The sequence below is a fragment of the Callithrix jacchus genome, chromosome 5 (genome assembly GCF_049354715.1).
Source record: "Callithrix jacchus isolate 240 chromosome 5, calJac240_pri, whole genome shotgun sequence".
Taxonomy (NCBI): Eukaryota; Metazoa; Chordata; class Mammalia; order Primates; family Cebidae; genus Callithrix; species Callithrix jacchus.
Genome location: NC_133506.1, coordinates 148,655,568 through 148,670,554, shown reverse-complemented (window position 1 = coordinate 148,670,554; position 14,987 = coordinate 148,655,568). Strand labels below are relative to the sequence as shown.

Below are 14,987 nucleotides of genomic sequence, written 5' to 3'. Positions count from 1 at the left end.
CAAATGCCCAATTAACAATTCTTTAAATTCTCACTGGTAGAACATCTGGTGTGGTTTCCGCCTACTGAGAGCACTCTGCCTGACACTCTGGTGAACTCTGGGGTCTGCACACAACTCCTTGCAAATGTGGCCACATGCAAATTGTCCGGTTTCCACCAGTGAGAACAGGGAGTGGAAAGGAAGAAGATTCTTGTCATTCGAACTGCTTTCTGTGGAACGTACTTTGATACGCACTTTGCCTGCCTATGTGTGGGGCATTTGTGTGTATCTCTGTACACTGTGGGGTTGCTTCCTGGGATGCAGTGATCTGTTATCTAAAAAAAACCCTTTAAATGACCACCTGCTACAGCTTGAATATATCACCCCAAAAAGCATGTATTAGAAGCTTAATCCCCAATGCAACAGTGTTGAGAGGTGGGATCTTTAAGGGGTGATTGAGTCACGAGGGCTCTGTCTTCATGAACAGATTAATGTCATCATCATGGGAGTGGGTGATTATCACGGGAGTGAGTTTCTGGTAAAAGAATGAGTTCACCCCCTTCCCTTCTCTCTCTCTTTCCTGCTCTCACTCTCTCTCTTGTACTCTTGTCCTGCCTTCTGCCATGGCATGACACAGCAAGGTGGCCCCTACCAGAAGCAGCCCCTCAACCTTGGACTTCCCAGCCTCCAGAACTGTAAGAAACAAATCTCCATCCTTTATAAATTACCCAGTCTCAGACATTGTTATAACAAATGTGGACTGAGACACCCCTAAGAAGCTATTTGGTTTAGAAACTCACTAAAGAAAACAGAAAAATCCCACCGAAAAATACAAAATGCTTTTGCCAACTCTTTTTTTAGATTGTTGACTTTCCTTCAAGGAGTGGGACTATATTAAGTCTATGAATGTGTCTGTGAATATTTTTTAGTAAGAAAAAAATCAGTCTATCCCCTGATCTTACTAAAAAAAGTTGAGGAAATGTGAAGAAGGACCACACTTTTAGTCTTTCCTGGGCACTGTGTGTCTGCATCTGGCCCCGTCTAGTCAAGTCCTTAATGACTTACATCATCTGGGAACAGAGGATACATTTCTCAGTGTGACAGAGGAAGCCCTTCATAAACTCATTGCTGCTGGCCATGATTTAAGAAGGAAAAACAGGGTTTGGGGATAGAAAAGGGAGAGAAAATGGTTGGCAGAGCCGACATGGAGTCTTTTGCATTGAAGTTTTGATGTGAAGAATGAAGTGAAGGAAAGTAAACTTGGACCTAAACCTTGAATGCCCAGCCTGTCAGGAGGAAAGAGCTGAAAAGCAAGAACCAGTTGCTTTAGGACACTGTCTCTGGGAGTGATGGGCGGAGTGGGGGGAGAACCAACAAATTCAGTCATAATATTAGAAGCCGTTATGATTTGAGTGGAGAAACAGAGGTTAGAACAAAACGAAAACTCTGAGGATGCATGAGAGGCAGAGCACTTCCGGGGAAAACAGGCATGGTTTGGAGCCTGATAACCTTCAATTCAACCCCGTTCTGTATGACTTCTAGCCTTGGGCAAGCCAACTGATTATTTCTCTGAGCCTCAATATTCTCATCTGTAAGACAGAGATAACATGAGCTAACTTGCAGGGCTACTGTGAAAAGTAGAAACCATGCATCATCTATGCTCCTTGGTATTTCATTGGCATTCAGTAAATGGCAGCTTTGATTATGAACGATCCACATTTGGTCTGTAAGCATTTGCTGAAAATTAAAGGAAAGGAGAACCTGAAGCACCTCTCATGAGCAATGGGTGGGAATACGAATTAATTTAAATGTGCAAAATGCCACAGACATTATTTTCATTTAGTCTGCTGTATTATTTTATTGTAGTTGTCTTAGTCCATTTTCTGTTGCTATAACGGAATACCTGAGGCCGGATAAAATTTATTTTAAAGAGATATTTATTTGGCTTATGGTTCTGGAGGCTGAGAAGTCTGAGAGCATGGCAGTAGCTTCCAGCAAAGGCTTTTGTACTGTATCATAACATGATGGAGGGCATCACATGGCAAGAGGGAGAGAGCATGTATGTCAACTCAGGTCTCTTCCTCTTCTTAAAAAGCCACCAGTCCTATCATGGGAGCCTCACCATGATGACCTCATCTAATCCTATTTCCCAAAGGTCCCGCTTTCAATCAACATATTAACTTGGGGATTAAATTTCCAACATATGAAACTTGAGGGACACATTTAAACCATGGCATAATGAACACAAATACGTGTGTGTGTGTGTGTGTGTGCGCATGTGTGTGTGTATATACATATATAAAATTTTGAAGGACAATTTTAAATAATTTTCCTTGCAAGGTCTATCTCCCCAAATGATTTTCCCCATGTGCTCTAAAATTCTTCAAATAAAAAATCTTTTGCACAAAGTATTAGGAAGTTAAACTTGACCACTAAACAGTTCCTCCCCTTTAAATGAACCAAGACAGCAATGTGACAAGTGCTGCAATTATGCTGCGGAAGCAGAGAAGCAGAGAAGTGCTACGGAGCAGTAATTCCTCTAAAGAGGAATGGCTCAGATAAGGTGTGATCGAGGGGATGGTGGAGTTGAGTTTTCCAGGAAGCCTGGGGAGGCTGGTGGAGTGAAGAGAGGGACAGAACAGTTTAGGAAGACACAGGAGAAGTTGGCAGAACTTCCATGGACATGTGGCTATCTTATGGGAGTAGCAGGAGTTGTGCCTGGGTGGGCAGACAGCAGTCTGAGGATGCTGTGCTAAAAAGCCTGAATCCTAGCTAACCTGTGAATGACAGAAAGTCACAGAAGGATCTCTCTTTATCATAGAGGTTTGATTTTTATTTTTAGCATGCTAAAAAAGATTCAAGCATTATACAAGTGAATGCAATAAAAAGTAAATTTCCCTCTCACCCCAGATCCTCCATCTAGAGAGCTGCTTTTCCTGCTGGAGGAAAAACATGTTTTCGGTTACCGATAGATTTTAATCAGTGAGTGGAAGTCAGATTTGCATTTCAAATGTATCCCCAGTGGTAGAAGTCAGGAGGGTAGATTTAGGGGCCAGGAAGGGGTAAAGACTAGTGCAGAGGCTTTTGCAATAGGAAAGACTAAGACACTATAATGATGAGGAGGAAGCAGCAGAATTAGAACGCACTTCTGAATTATACTCAACAAGCTGATGACCTATTGGATATAAAGTATGAAGGAGAGGAGGGAGAGAGTTGATGATGACTCCCTGATCAGGTATCAGGTTATTCCGTGAATTGTGGCACGTCAATAACTGAGCCACAAAGTTGTGGTTAAACTTTTAAATCCCCCTAACCTGCCATCCCCATCTCCCTTTCTTTATTTTGTGAATAATCTGCAAGTTTTAACTGAAATGGCTTTCCCACCAGTGGCTCCATTTTCCAATCTCTCTGGAAGCTTCATGCAGGCATATGACTCTGCTTGGGTCTAGACGATGTGAAGAAGTGATGTGTGCAACTTCTAGATCACACAGGGAAACTTCTGGCTCTTTCTCTTTCTCTTTCACTTAGGTTGAAATACGCCCTTTGTGGCAACACTCTCAGCCATCCAGATAGGACAGCAGCCTAGGGGTGGTGGCGATGAGTCCCTGATGTCTTTGTGGAGTCCTTGATGCCCTTGTGGAACAGAGATGCCCAGTCACCCCTAGGCCTCTCAACTTTGGACTATTACCTCAGAATAAAATCTCCCTCTATCTCATTTATTTCATTGTGTTTGGGGGGTCTCTGTTACAGAAGCTTAATTTGCACTTGAACTAACATAGGCATATAGGAGGAGAAGCAGAGATTTGTTTTATTCTGTTTTCTTTTGAGGTGGGGAGTGTGCCATGGGTGGAAATAAAACTGTTTTGACTATGGAGAGTTGTACTGCCCGTGGTTCACCAAGAGGTGAGCTCATGAGGGAGAGATTAGGGCTAGAGATGCAGCAGAGAGCGGTTGATGGGGGTAGTTAAAGCTGTAGGGGTAGATGAGATCATCAGAGAGATCACGGAAAGTGAGGCCTAGGGCAGCATCTAGGACAAATATTTTAAGGAAAAAGCACTTACCTCATTTTATGTTATAATCCTTTGCTGGCATGTATGTTTTCCCACCTGATTATAAATTCTTTGGTTTTATAGATTATAGCTTACTAATCCCTGAATAAAACACCTAGAATATCTTTATGCAGAACAGACATTCAAAATTATCTTAAGAACAGCACTTTTAAAATACTTTATATCTTAGCAATAGATTTGCTTTCTATTTTTCCATTTCTTGACTGTAGACTTAGGCCATTCTGAGTCAGTCTTTAAGTGCTGAGATTTAGAAGACAGGTCACAAACACAAAGGAATAAAGTGGGCCAGAGGGACATGTGGCAACCTTGAGACAGTCCAAGGGCTGGGTGAAGGCAGCAGGTGCCATTCAATAAGACACATAGCTCAACAGAAACTGGGCCACAGACACTTCACAAAAGAAGATACACAGATAGCCAGTTGGCACATAAAAAGTGCTCAACATCGTTAGTGATCAGAGAAATGCAAGTTAAAACCATCATGAGATACTTTTTCACACTTACTAGAATGGCTAAAACAACAACAACAAAATTACTGATAGATGTTGGCAAGAATGTAGAGGGACTGGAGCCCTCAAAGATTGTTGGGGAGGGTGCAAAATGGTATAACCATTTCTGAGAACTGTTTGGTATTTTCCCCTAACGTTAAACTTGCATCCAACCTATAACCAGCAATTCTATATGTAGGGACTGACCTGAGAAATGAGAATGTGTAGGTCCATGAAAGGCTTGTATAAGGATATACATAACAGGCTTATTTATAATAGCAAGACAGTAGAAACCACCCAAAAGTCTACTGGCTGAAGAATGGATAAATGCTTTGTGGTATATAGTCATCCAAATGGAATGCTAGTCAACAATAAAAAGGAGCAAACCACAGATAGACTCAGCACTGTAAATTAATCTCTTATGTTGAATAAAAGCAGCCAGGCACAGAAGAATATATACTGTTCATTCTATTCATATGAAATCTGAGAACAGGTAAAACTAATCTATGATGATAGAAATAAGGAAGTGCTTGCTTTAGAGGAAGGGGGGATTTGGCTGGAAAGAGGCATGAGGGAACTTTCTGGAGCGATGTAAATGTCTATTATAAACATATTTATAATAGCTTTGACATTTTTTTATATGCTAATTCCAACATCCTGTTTTGGGTGGTGATTACACAGATGTATTCATAGCCCACACTTATCAAACTGAACATTTAAAAACAAATTCAAAACAACAAAAGAATAGTCTTTTATATGTATCCACGTATTTACCATTTGGCCATCTTGATTCTTTCCTGTAGATCTAAGTTTCCACCATTTTTAAAGGATATTTTCTCTAGATATAGAATTCTGGTTGACAGGTTTTTTTTTTCTTTCAGTGCTTAATACAAATGTCATTCCACTGCCTTCTGGGCTCTGTTCATTTCTGACAAGGCTAGCTGTCATTTACATCCTTGCTTCCCTAATGTAATGTGTGTCTTTACTAGATGCTTTTTAATATTTCCTCTTTCTATCTGATTTTCAGCAGCCTGGCCCTGATGTGCTTAGGTGTGGCATTCTTTGCATGTATCCCGCTTGGGTTTCACTTAGCTTCTTGGGTCTTCAAGTTGCTCTTTTAAAATCAAACTCAGGATATTTCTGCCCATTATTTAAGTATTTCTTCCCTTCAATCTCTTCTCTTTTGTCCTTCTGAAAACTCAATTACACATCTGTTAGACCTGCTTGCTATAGTCCCACAGATCACTGGGACTGTCCATTTAAAAAAAAAATCCTCTCTGTTCTGATTGGCTAATATCTGTTGATCTATCTTCAATTCACTGACTCTTTTCTGCAGTCTCCAGTCTGCTTAAAAGTCCATCCGTTAAATGATTCATTTCAGAGATTCTCGTTTTGGTTCTCACATTTCCACTTGGTTCTTTTATAATAGTTTTTATTTCTCTGTTGTGCTCTCTACTTATTTACTCATTACATTCCCCTTTTCCTGGAAGTGCTAGAAAGTGTTTAGCTTTAACATTTTTTATCTGCTAATTCCAACATCTGGGTTATTTCAATACTCATTTTTCCTTTCTCTCTCTCTCTTTATTTAACACAACCTTATTTTTGTTTTTATTTTGAGACAGGGTCTTGCTCTGTTGCCCAGATTGGAGTACAGTGGCATGATTGTGGCTCACTGCAACCTCAACCTTATGGGCTCCAGCAGTCCTCCCACCTCAGCCTCCCAAGCAGCTGGGACTACAAGTGTGCACCACCATGGCCTGCTAATTTTTTTTTTTTTTGTATTTTTTTTTGGTGGAGATGGGGTTTTGCCATGTTGCCAAGGCTGGTCTCGAACTCAACCAATTTACCTGCCTTGGCCCCTCAAAGTGCTTGGATTATAGGCGTAAGCCAACATACCTGGCCCTCAATACCCATTTCTATTGACTGTTTATTTCCTTGATTATAGACCTTGCTTCCTTGTATGTCTATTTTTTTTACTTATGCTCAACACTGTGGATGAAGTATGGCAGGGAGTTTGTATGTCATTGTCTTACACTAATGGGCATTGAGTGTGTTGTTCTGGCAGGCAGTTAACTTACTGGATTCCTTTGATTCTGTCACACATGGTTTCATTCTTTCTTAGGGTAGGTCTATTTCAGTTTGCCTTTAGCGCTAGAGAGACACTTGTTCTAGATAATGGTCATTCTAGAAACTGGTCTTTCTCAGGTGGCAACTGATTGCTTACAGTACTTGGCGAGAATCTTCCCACCCTGACTGGGCTGGAATTCCCCTATTTCCCAGCACTGTACAACCTGTGGAACCTCCACTTAGCACTCAGATCTGCTGCAGCTGCCCTCTGCGGGCCCTCTGGATATGTGCAGCCTACCCTTCACCTACGATCACGTGGGAAACCCCTCCATGTAATCCCTGGGGCCCTCTGCTCAGCTTACTCCTGTCCAGTGCTCACTCCACTAGTAGCTAGTGGAATTCCTAGCCACTTCAATTGCCCTGTACTCTGGTGTTTACCTCTTTGGCCCAGCAAGATGGCAGTCACTACCTGGACACCTCCTGTGCCCAGGCAGTAAGCTGGGGCTAACAGGGGACTAATTTCATGTGCTTCCCTTTTCATGTGGATTACAGACTATGGTATTAACTGTGCAGTGCCTGGAAACAGTTGCCTCATGTTTCGTCTGTTTTATAGCTGTGTACTGGTGGTCATGACAGCCAGTACCAGTTATGGTATTATGGTTAGAAGCAGAAGACAGGGCATGAATAGTTGGTAAAAGCTTCCAGGTGATTCTAATAGAATTCCATCTCCTCCCATGGGGATGTCTAAAGACTGGGGACCTAGAAAAAAATACTTATGCAGCTGGCTCTTCAGGGATATTTTGGCAAGATGCCATTAGGACTTTAACAGCACGCAACTGACTTTGGTTCACCGAGCAGCCGCTGATTACAATTTGGCTTTCTAAAATTGATCAGGTGCAGGGAAGAATCATTTGTTCACTGACTCCTACGTTTCCTTAAAGCTCAGCTTCTTCCCCACTACAGCCTTTTCTGGACCCCTGGCTGGGTTATGAACCCTCCTCTAAACTCCCAGACAACCATCACCTGGTTCCCAGGTAGACCTGCCTATAAAGAGATATTTCTCATTGTAAATTAATAAATTGGCAATTTGGTTTTCTACAGCATGTTCCAGTAAACTTAGTTAAATGTATTTCCCTGAAAGAACCATTCCTGGTGTACTAACAAGGCAAGTTTTAAAAGCTGGACCACAGGAAATCCACTAAGTAAGTGTCTGCACTTAGCTGCCAGCCTGGTCTCTCTGGATGACACCTCACCTGCAACCATCTTTCTGATTGGCTAAACTCTGATTGTGTTGTTCATTAGGACCTTGTAAAAAGGAAACAGCTGTGTTGAAGAGCCCTGAATCTTCATCAGATTCAAACTGAAACTTTGGTTTCAGTAGTAGTGACCTAGTTAGGTCTTTACATGATTACCTGTAATGCAGAATTGGTCAAGTTATCATCTTCTTCAACAGAATTAACTTCTGTTGGCTGAAAACATGCAATTCTTATCAAAAAGAGTGATCTATTATATAAACATACACTGTAATTTATATATTTGTTCAAATCATCTGCCAAATTAAGCAAATAGACTGATAGTACTTTTGAATACCTGATCATGGCCCTGGTAGTATCAGTGGTTCTTTGAGTGAATGAGGCTAATTCATAATGGCTTAGACATGACAAAAAAAATCAAATGATAAAAAATCTGCCAAGAATCATTTGAGCCTCATATCCCAGACACTGGCCCTGCTTTTTATGGCAGCAATAGTAAGAGTTTCATAAACATGAACTCATTTGCTCTACTCCTCCTGCTTAGGGATAGCCATAAGGAAACAGAACTGTCTTCACTGTTTCCCAGTAGAGAGATTAAGTCAGTGGTGTCATTAATGCTGTCTCTGAAACTGATCAAGTGTACAGAAGAATCATTTGTTCACCGACTCCTACATTTCTTTTCGGCTCAGCTGTTTGCCCCCTACATCCTTTTCTGGACCCCTGACTGTGTTACAGACCCTCCTCTAATCTCCCAGACGAGCAGCACCTTGCTCCCTACACTGTATTTAAATGACCTGCTATGTGTCTGTCTCTCCAATACACAGGCATTTCAGGACCTCAGAGACCTGGTCATATCTTTCTTTTCCTCCTGGCACAGTAAAGGGTACATCTGTGTTCAGTCAAGTTTAAAAATGAAGCAGTTGAATTCTCCACATTCATTGTGCTAAGCCCTGGGCCAGAGGCTGAAGATACCCTGACAAATAAGAGGAGGTCCCTGTTCGTGAGAAACTCAATAAAATTATGTTTGCATAATTTGCATGTGATTGTCTGTAATTTACAACTTCTATTTTGCAAAATGCTCTTCAGCCATTTCCAGGTTAAATCCATCACACGTTATATCTTTTTCATGCTATTTATTATCTTCTCTCAGACACCAATTTAGATCTTACAAAGTGAAGGTGGCCTGATACGGTTATGATGGGAAGAGATAAGGACGCAGCTCTGTTCTTAATAGGTTTGTGATTTGGGGTTTGCTTCTATTCTCTACAGCCATGACGTATTTACTGTGAAATTGATGGTGGTATTATCTCCCTTGCCTTTCTCCTTCTGCTGTTGTCAGGAACAAACGCAATAACGTGTGAAAGAGCTTTGTAAACTATACACCACTTATAAATATTAGATTATGGAGACCCAAATCTGTGGAGGCCGCTGACTCTGTTTCCAGAAGCTGCTTGTGTCCAGGGTGATTTAGGGGCCATCCTTGGTATTGGAGCTATTCTAGCCAGTCAGTTCAGGTTAGTTAATGATTAAACTCAAAGATTTTAAACTATTAACAATAGCAGGCACAGTGCCTCACATCTGTAATCCCAGGGCTTTGGGAGGCTGAGGCAGAAGGATCATTTGAGTCCAGGAGTTTGAGAACAGCTTAGGCTACATGGTTAGACCCTGTTTCTACAATATATAGTGGATATATATATATATGGCTGGGTGTGGTAGCATACACCTGTAGTCCCAGCTATTTTGGAGGCTGAGGCAGGAGGATCACTTGAGCCCAGGAGTTACAATTGCACCACCGCACTCCAGCCTAGGTGACAGGGCAAGGCTCTGTCTCAAAGAAAAAAAATAACTTATATCAGAAAAAAGTTATCTTTATCTTTATTCATAAAAGAGTAAACATTTTAAAGGGTTACAAAACAAACACCTCCACATAAAATAACCAGAAAGTGTTATGCATATAGATGTAACAGAATTTTATAAATATCAAAAAATATGTTGCTGCCAACTGGAAAAAATCGTTTTCTCAAAGTGTAGCGGTTTTGTGAAATTGTAGTTGATAATGTATTTTCCATGGCAACCAAACCCCGTCCCCGGTATGTTTAAGGGAGTTTGCAGTATTAATATTACTATACATAAGTAAGCACTTGTTTGGGATAGAAACTAAAATGACTTTAGAAAATTACGTTTACTGGAATAAAATCTAATCATGGCAGTTGACATCACTGGTTTCAAATTTTTCCAGCTTAGATCCAATATTATTTTCCTGTAAGAGGGGCAGGTAATTCCCAGACCTAGTCATGCTGAGCGGTCCATCTTGCAAGGAAATCAGCACATTCATTTGACGCTATATTGTCACTCTCAAATTTCTGACAGTAGGCTCATGACTGTAATCCCAGCACTTTGGGAGGCTGAGGTGGGCGGATCACTAGAGGTCAGGAGTTTGAGACCAGCCTGGCCAACATGGTGAAACCCTGTCTCTACTATAAATATGAAAAAATTAGCTGGGCGTGGTGGCACAGGCCTGTATTCAAAGCTACTCAGAAGGCTGAGGCAGGAGAATTACTTGAACCTGGGAGGCAGAGGTTGCAGCGAGCTGAGATCATGCCATTGCACTCCAGCCTGGGCAACAAGAGCGAAACTCCATTTCCCCCCCAAAAAAATTCAGACAGTACACTAAACCTACTAAATCTAAACCTTCTTTCAAATAACACTCCTCACCTCACCATCAGCTTACCTAGGAAAGAGCTTGGCACATATTTTGGGTGCCCCCTAAATTTTCTTGGACAAATTGAGTCAGAAGATCCAACTCTGCTGATCAGAGAGAATTTTGCATTTCACAGATTTCAATATGCTGTGTTTTTATTTAATTCAACATATTTTCCCAATTTACCTGCGGTTTCCTCTTTGACCTATGTGTTACTTGGATGTTGTTTAATTTCTGAACATGTGGAGGGTTTTTTTTCCAGATATTTTTATGTTACTGATTTATAGACTATATTATAGTCTACAACATTTTGTATACTTTCAATTCTTTTATATTTGTTTTATGTCTCAGAATATGGTTTGTGCTGCCACATGTTTCATATACATTTGAAAAAGATGTGTATTCTGTTGCTGTTGGGTAGAGTATTCTATGATGTCAGTAAGGTCAAGTTGGTAGATGGTTTTGTTCAGGTCTTAGACAGCTGACTGATTCTCTAAAGTCATTTTCTGCCTTCTTGTTCTACTGCTACTCAGGGGATTGCTGGAGTCTCCATCCATAATTGTAGATTTGTCTATTTTTTCTTTGAGTTCTGTCCATTTTTGCTTCATGTGTTTTGAAGCTCTATTTTTCACCACATCGATATCTGGTATTGCTGTCTTTTTGGTATTCTATGTCTTTTCGGTAAATCAACCTCTTTTTCATTCGGTAATGGCCATCTTCATTCCTAGCAATATTCCTGTGTCTGAAGTCTACTTTGTGTGATATGAATATAGACACTCCAATTTCCTTTGATTGATGCATAGTATATATATATTTTTATCCTTTCTCTTTTAACTTATTTATGCCTTTATATTTGAAGTGGGTTTCTTTTAGGCAGCATGTAGCTGAGTCTTGCTTTTCTTATTTTATCTAATCTGACAAACTCGTCTTTTAGTTGGTGTGCTTAGAACAGATATTTTTATGAATCAGGAAACGTACATTCTTTTTGTAATCCCAAGGCTGGTTATTTTTTCTGCTGGTTTCTTGGTTTCTTAATTTTGACTCAGCTTCTTTAAAGCTGGGAGAGAGAGAAAACAGCAGAATCTAATCTGAGATTCAAGGGAATTATATATTGAGCACCCACTATTCTTCCAAACACTCTGCTAGATCCTTTGTTCTCACCTACCTCATATGATAGGACTATCATCTCCACCTAACTGTTGAGGCAATTGAGGACCTATGACGTGGGCTGCTAGTCACATTCTCCCCTTCTTCCATAGTAATAAAATAATATCTGGGCAAGGTCGCCAAGACGAAGAAAAGCACATTTCCCCAGCTCCACTGTGGCTACATTTGCCTTGTGACTTAGTTCTAGCCAATGAGATGTATAGTCAAGTGCAGTTCCTGGACACTTTCCCCCAAAGACAGCAGACCCACCTTCTCTGCCTCTCTATTTCCTTCTTCCAGCCTGTCACCTGGAATATAGATGTGATGACTGTCATACCAACTGTCACACTGAACCATGACCCAGGGGGCATCATGGCCCTCCTTCTTGGGGTCATAGGACAGTGGCTGTAAGGAGCCTGGGTCCCCAAGGACAGGGGAGCAGAACCACAGCTGCTCCTCAGTGCTCACCTTCTGACTCTCATGTAAGAGAGAAACGAACAGCTGCCTTGATTAAGCTACCATTGTTTTGGTATTTTGCTCGGCATACCCGAACCCAATCCTAATGGATACAGTCTAGGACCAATTAAATCACACTGTGTTATAATCCATGTTTGGGAAGATGTATACTAGCATCCATCACGGTTTTGTGTGAAAGTCATATGAAGTTAGGGGTGACAACTATTTTATTTTGTTTATCTTATTTTTTAATTTACCAAATTAAAAACTGGGGAAAAAAAAACCACTAGGTGGTCAGGGTGGGAATGCTGTGATGAACTTGGATATTATTTGTGGGAAGAATTTAAGACTTTTCTCCCACACCGGCTGTATGCTGTTAGGAAATCACTTACTTTTTCTGACCCTCAGTTTTCTTACCTATACAATAAGGATACCAATACCTACTTTACTGTTTGAATAAATAACACATGTCACATGCAAGAGCTTGGAGGTACTAAGCTCTGTGTAACTATAAGGGATTATAATCATTAAGACCAGAAGATAATTTTTTTGGATAACCATGAATGGTGAATCATCTCACAAATACCTTCCACTGTATGTATGTGTATGTGTGGGTTGCTAGTTATAAATGAGAACTTTGAAAAATGCATGCTAGTCAATAACTTAAGAACATAATAATTCAGTGCTCACTGTCACAAACCTAGATTCCTACCTTACCTTTACATCAAGTTCTCAAAATTCTTTCCTATATCTTTATTTTATATTATAGAAAACATGCAGGTATTGTTTTGCTATATTTCAATAAACTGACCTTAATCTAAACATGGATTTAACTATTTGGATTTCTACACAATACCTGTGAAACTCTGCTAGAAATAGAGTGCTTTAGGCCAGGTACGATGGCTCACACCTGCAATCCCAGCACTTTGGGAGGTAGAGGCAGGTAGATCACTTAAGGTCAGGAGATTGAGACCAGCCTGGCAAACATGACAAAACTCCATCTCTACTAAAAATACAAAAACTAGCCAGGTGTGGTGGCCCACACCTGTAATCCTAGCTACTACGGAGCCTGAGTCAGAAGAATAGCTTGAACCCAGGAGGCAGAGGTTGCAGTGAGCCGAGATTGTGCCACTGTACTCCAGCTTGGGCAACAGAGACTCCATCTCAAAAAAAAAAAAAAAAAAAAGAAAGAAAGAAAAGTGCTTTATTACATACAGCATTCTGTTTTTCAACTATAATTCATTTTTAGTATTTTTAAAGTGTTCAGTAAAGATAAAAAAGCAACGTCCATCTTAAATCTGAAGCAAGCAGGAAGATGAAAACCTGTGGCCTGGCTTGGGAGGGGGAACTGAGAACAGAGGCTGTCACAAGCTCAGGAGGGCACAGAGGCTCCATAAGGGGCACAGGAGCAAGAGGGCAGCTTTGTCCAGCAGTGCTGGGGACTGAGGGCAGCTGCAGGTGAATGGGGCAATATCTAGGCAAGGTCACCAAGGGGAAGAAAAGCACATTTCTCCACCTCCACTGTGGTTAGATTTGCCTTGTGACTTAGTTCTGGCCAGTGAAGCCAGTAGCTGGGGTGATTGAAAAATTCAAAGTTAAAAGCCAATTCCACACCACATTCAGATAGTCACAGCTTTCAGCAGCCCCAGAAAAGAGCATGACGGGAGGTTTGCTGGGGAGGCAGCACTGGTCCATGTACATTTCAACAGGCCTTCAGGTCTGCCTGGTGGAGCAGCAGGGTCAGCGAGGGCTGTCAGCCAGAAGGCTCCACTGTATCGCCACTGCACTGCATGTTTTCTGTCTGGTGGAGTTTGTCTAATTCACAGTGATTTTTAAGACTCAGGTTTTCTAATAAGGCAGTTAGAATGTGACTGTGATGTCATTTTCTCTCTCAGCTTGGCTGGGGAGAGAACCTTAAACATCCACCTGATGGCAGTAAACAAAATTTAAGGCATATGATCTTGAAAGGAGATGATCCTTTAGATTCCTACCTTACCTTTACAACAAGTTCTCAAAATTCTTTCCTATATCTTTATTTTATATTATAGAAAACATGCAGGTATTGTTTTGCTATATTTCAATAAACTGACCTTAATCTAAACATGGATTTAACTATTTGGATTTCTGTCCAATACCCGCGAAACTCTGCTAGAAATAGAGTGCTTCTGGGCAAGAGCATCTTATAAACCAATTTCAGTGCTTAAAAATATATCAGTGCCCTTCAATGATTCAGTATTTGACTCTGGAATTCAGAATGTGGTGTTCCAACAGAAAAATCAAGGGTCATATTTTATTTTCTGGAAAATTTTAAAATGCAATGAAAAATCAAATATTAAATCTATTTCTAGCATCTCTGTTTCTCCTCCCTGGGTGTGGTGCTGGATTTTGGTTTCCTGGGGATCCAAAATGCCCTTTCATTCCCACAACCACCACCACCTGGGGAAGCCTTTTCCAAGGACATTCCCAATTCCCGACAACCCCACAGATAAGAGCCATCAACCACGGAGGGTGAGTTGAGGATGAGATCCTTTATGATCAGCATTTAAAAAAAATAAAAATGGAGGCCACCATTTAGATACCCCAAGACAAACCACCTAGAGCCAGATAACCGAAACTTAAGTCATCCTCATTTCCCCAAACAGGTAATTATCCTAACCCTAAACAAAACACACAGGAAAGCGTTTGTTCTTTATAAGCATGATTCAATGAAATCAAATCAATCAGCTACAGATGAATAAGCTCAAACAGCTCTATTTGCCTTAAAAAAGAATATATGACAGCCAATCATGAAAAAAGGCAAAATACCTCCCTTTATGCTCTAGAAATGGTG

At 40.8% G+C, this 14,987-nt stretch overlaps 1 protein-coding gene across 8 annotated transcripts in view; it reads right to left on the bottom strand.

Moving 5' to 3' along the window:
* Positions 1 to 14,987, bottom strand: part of MTUS2 (microtubule associated scaffold protein 2) — a 744,933-nt gene that overhangs the window by 43,437 nt on the left and 686,509 nt on the right. The window lies entirely within an intron of this gene.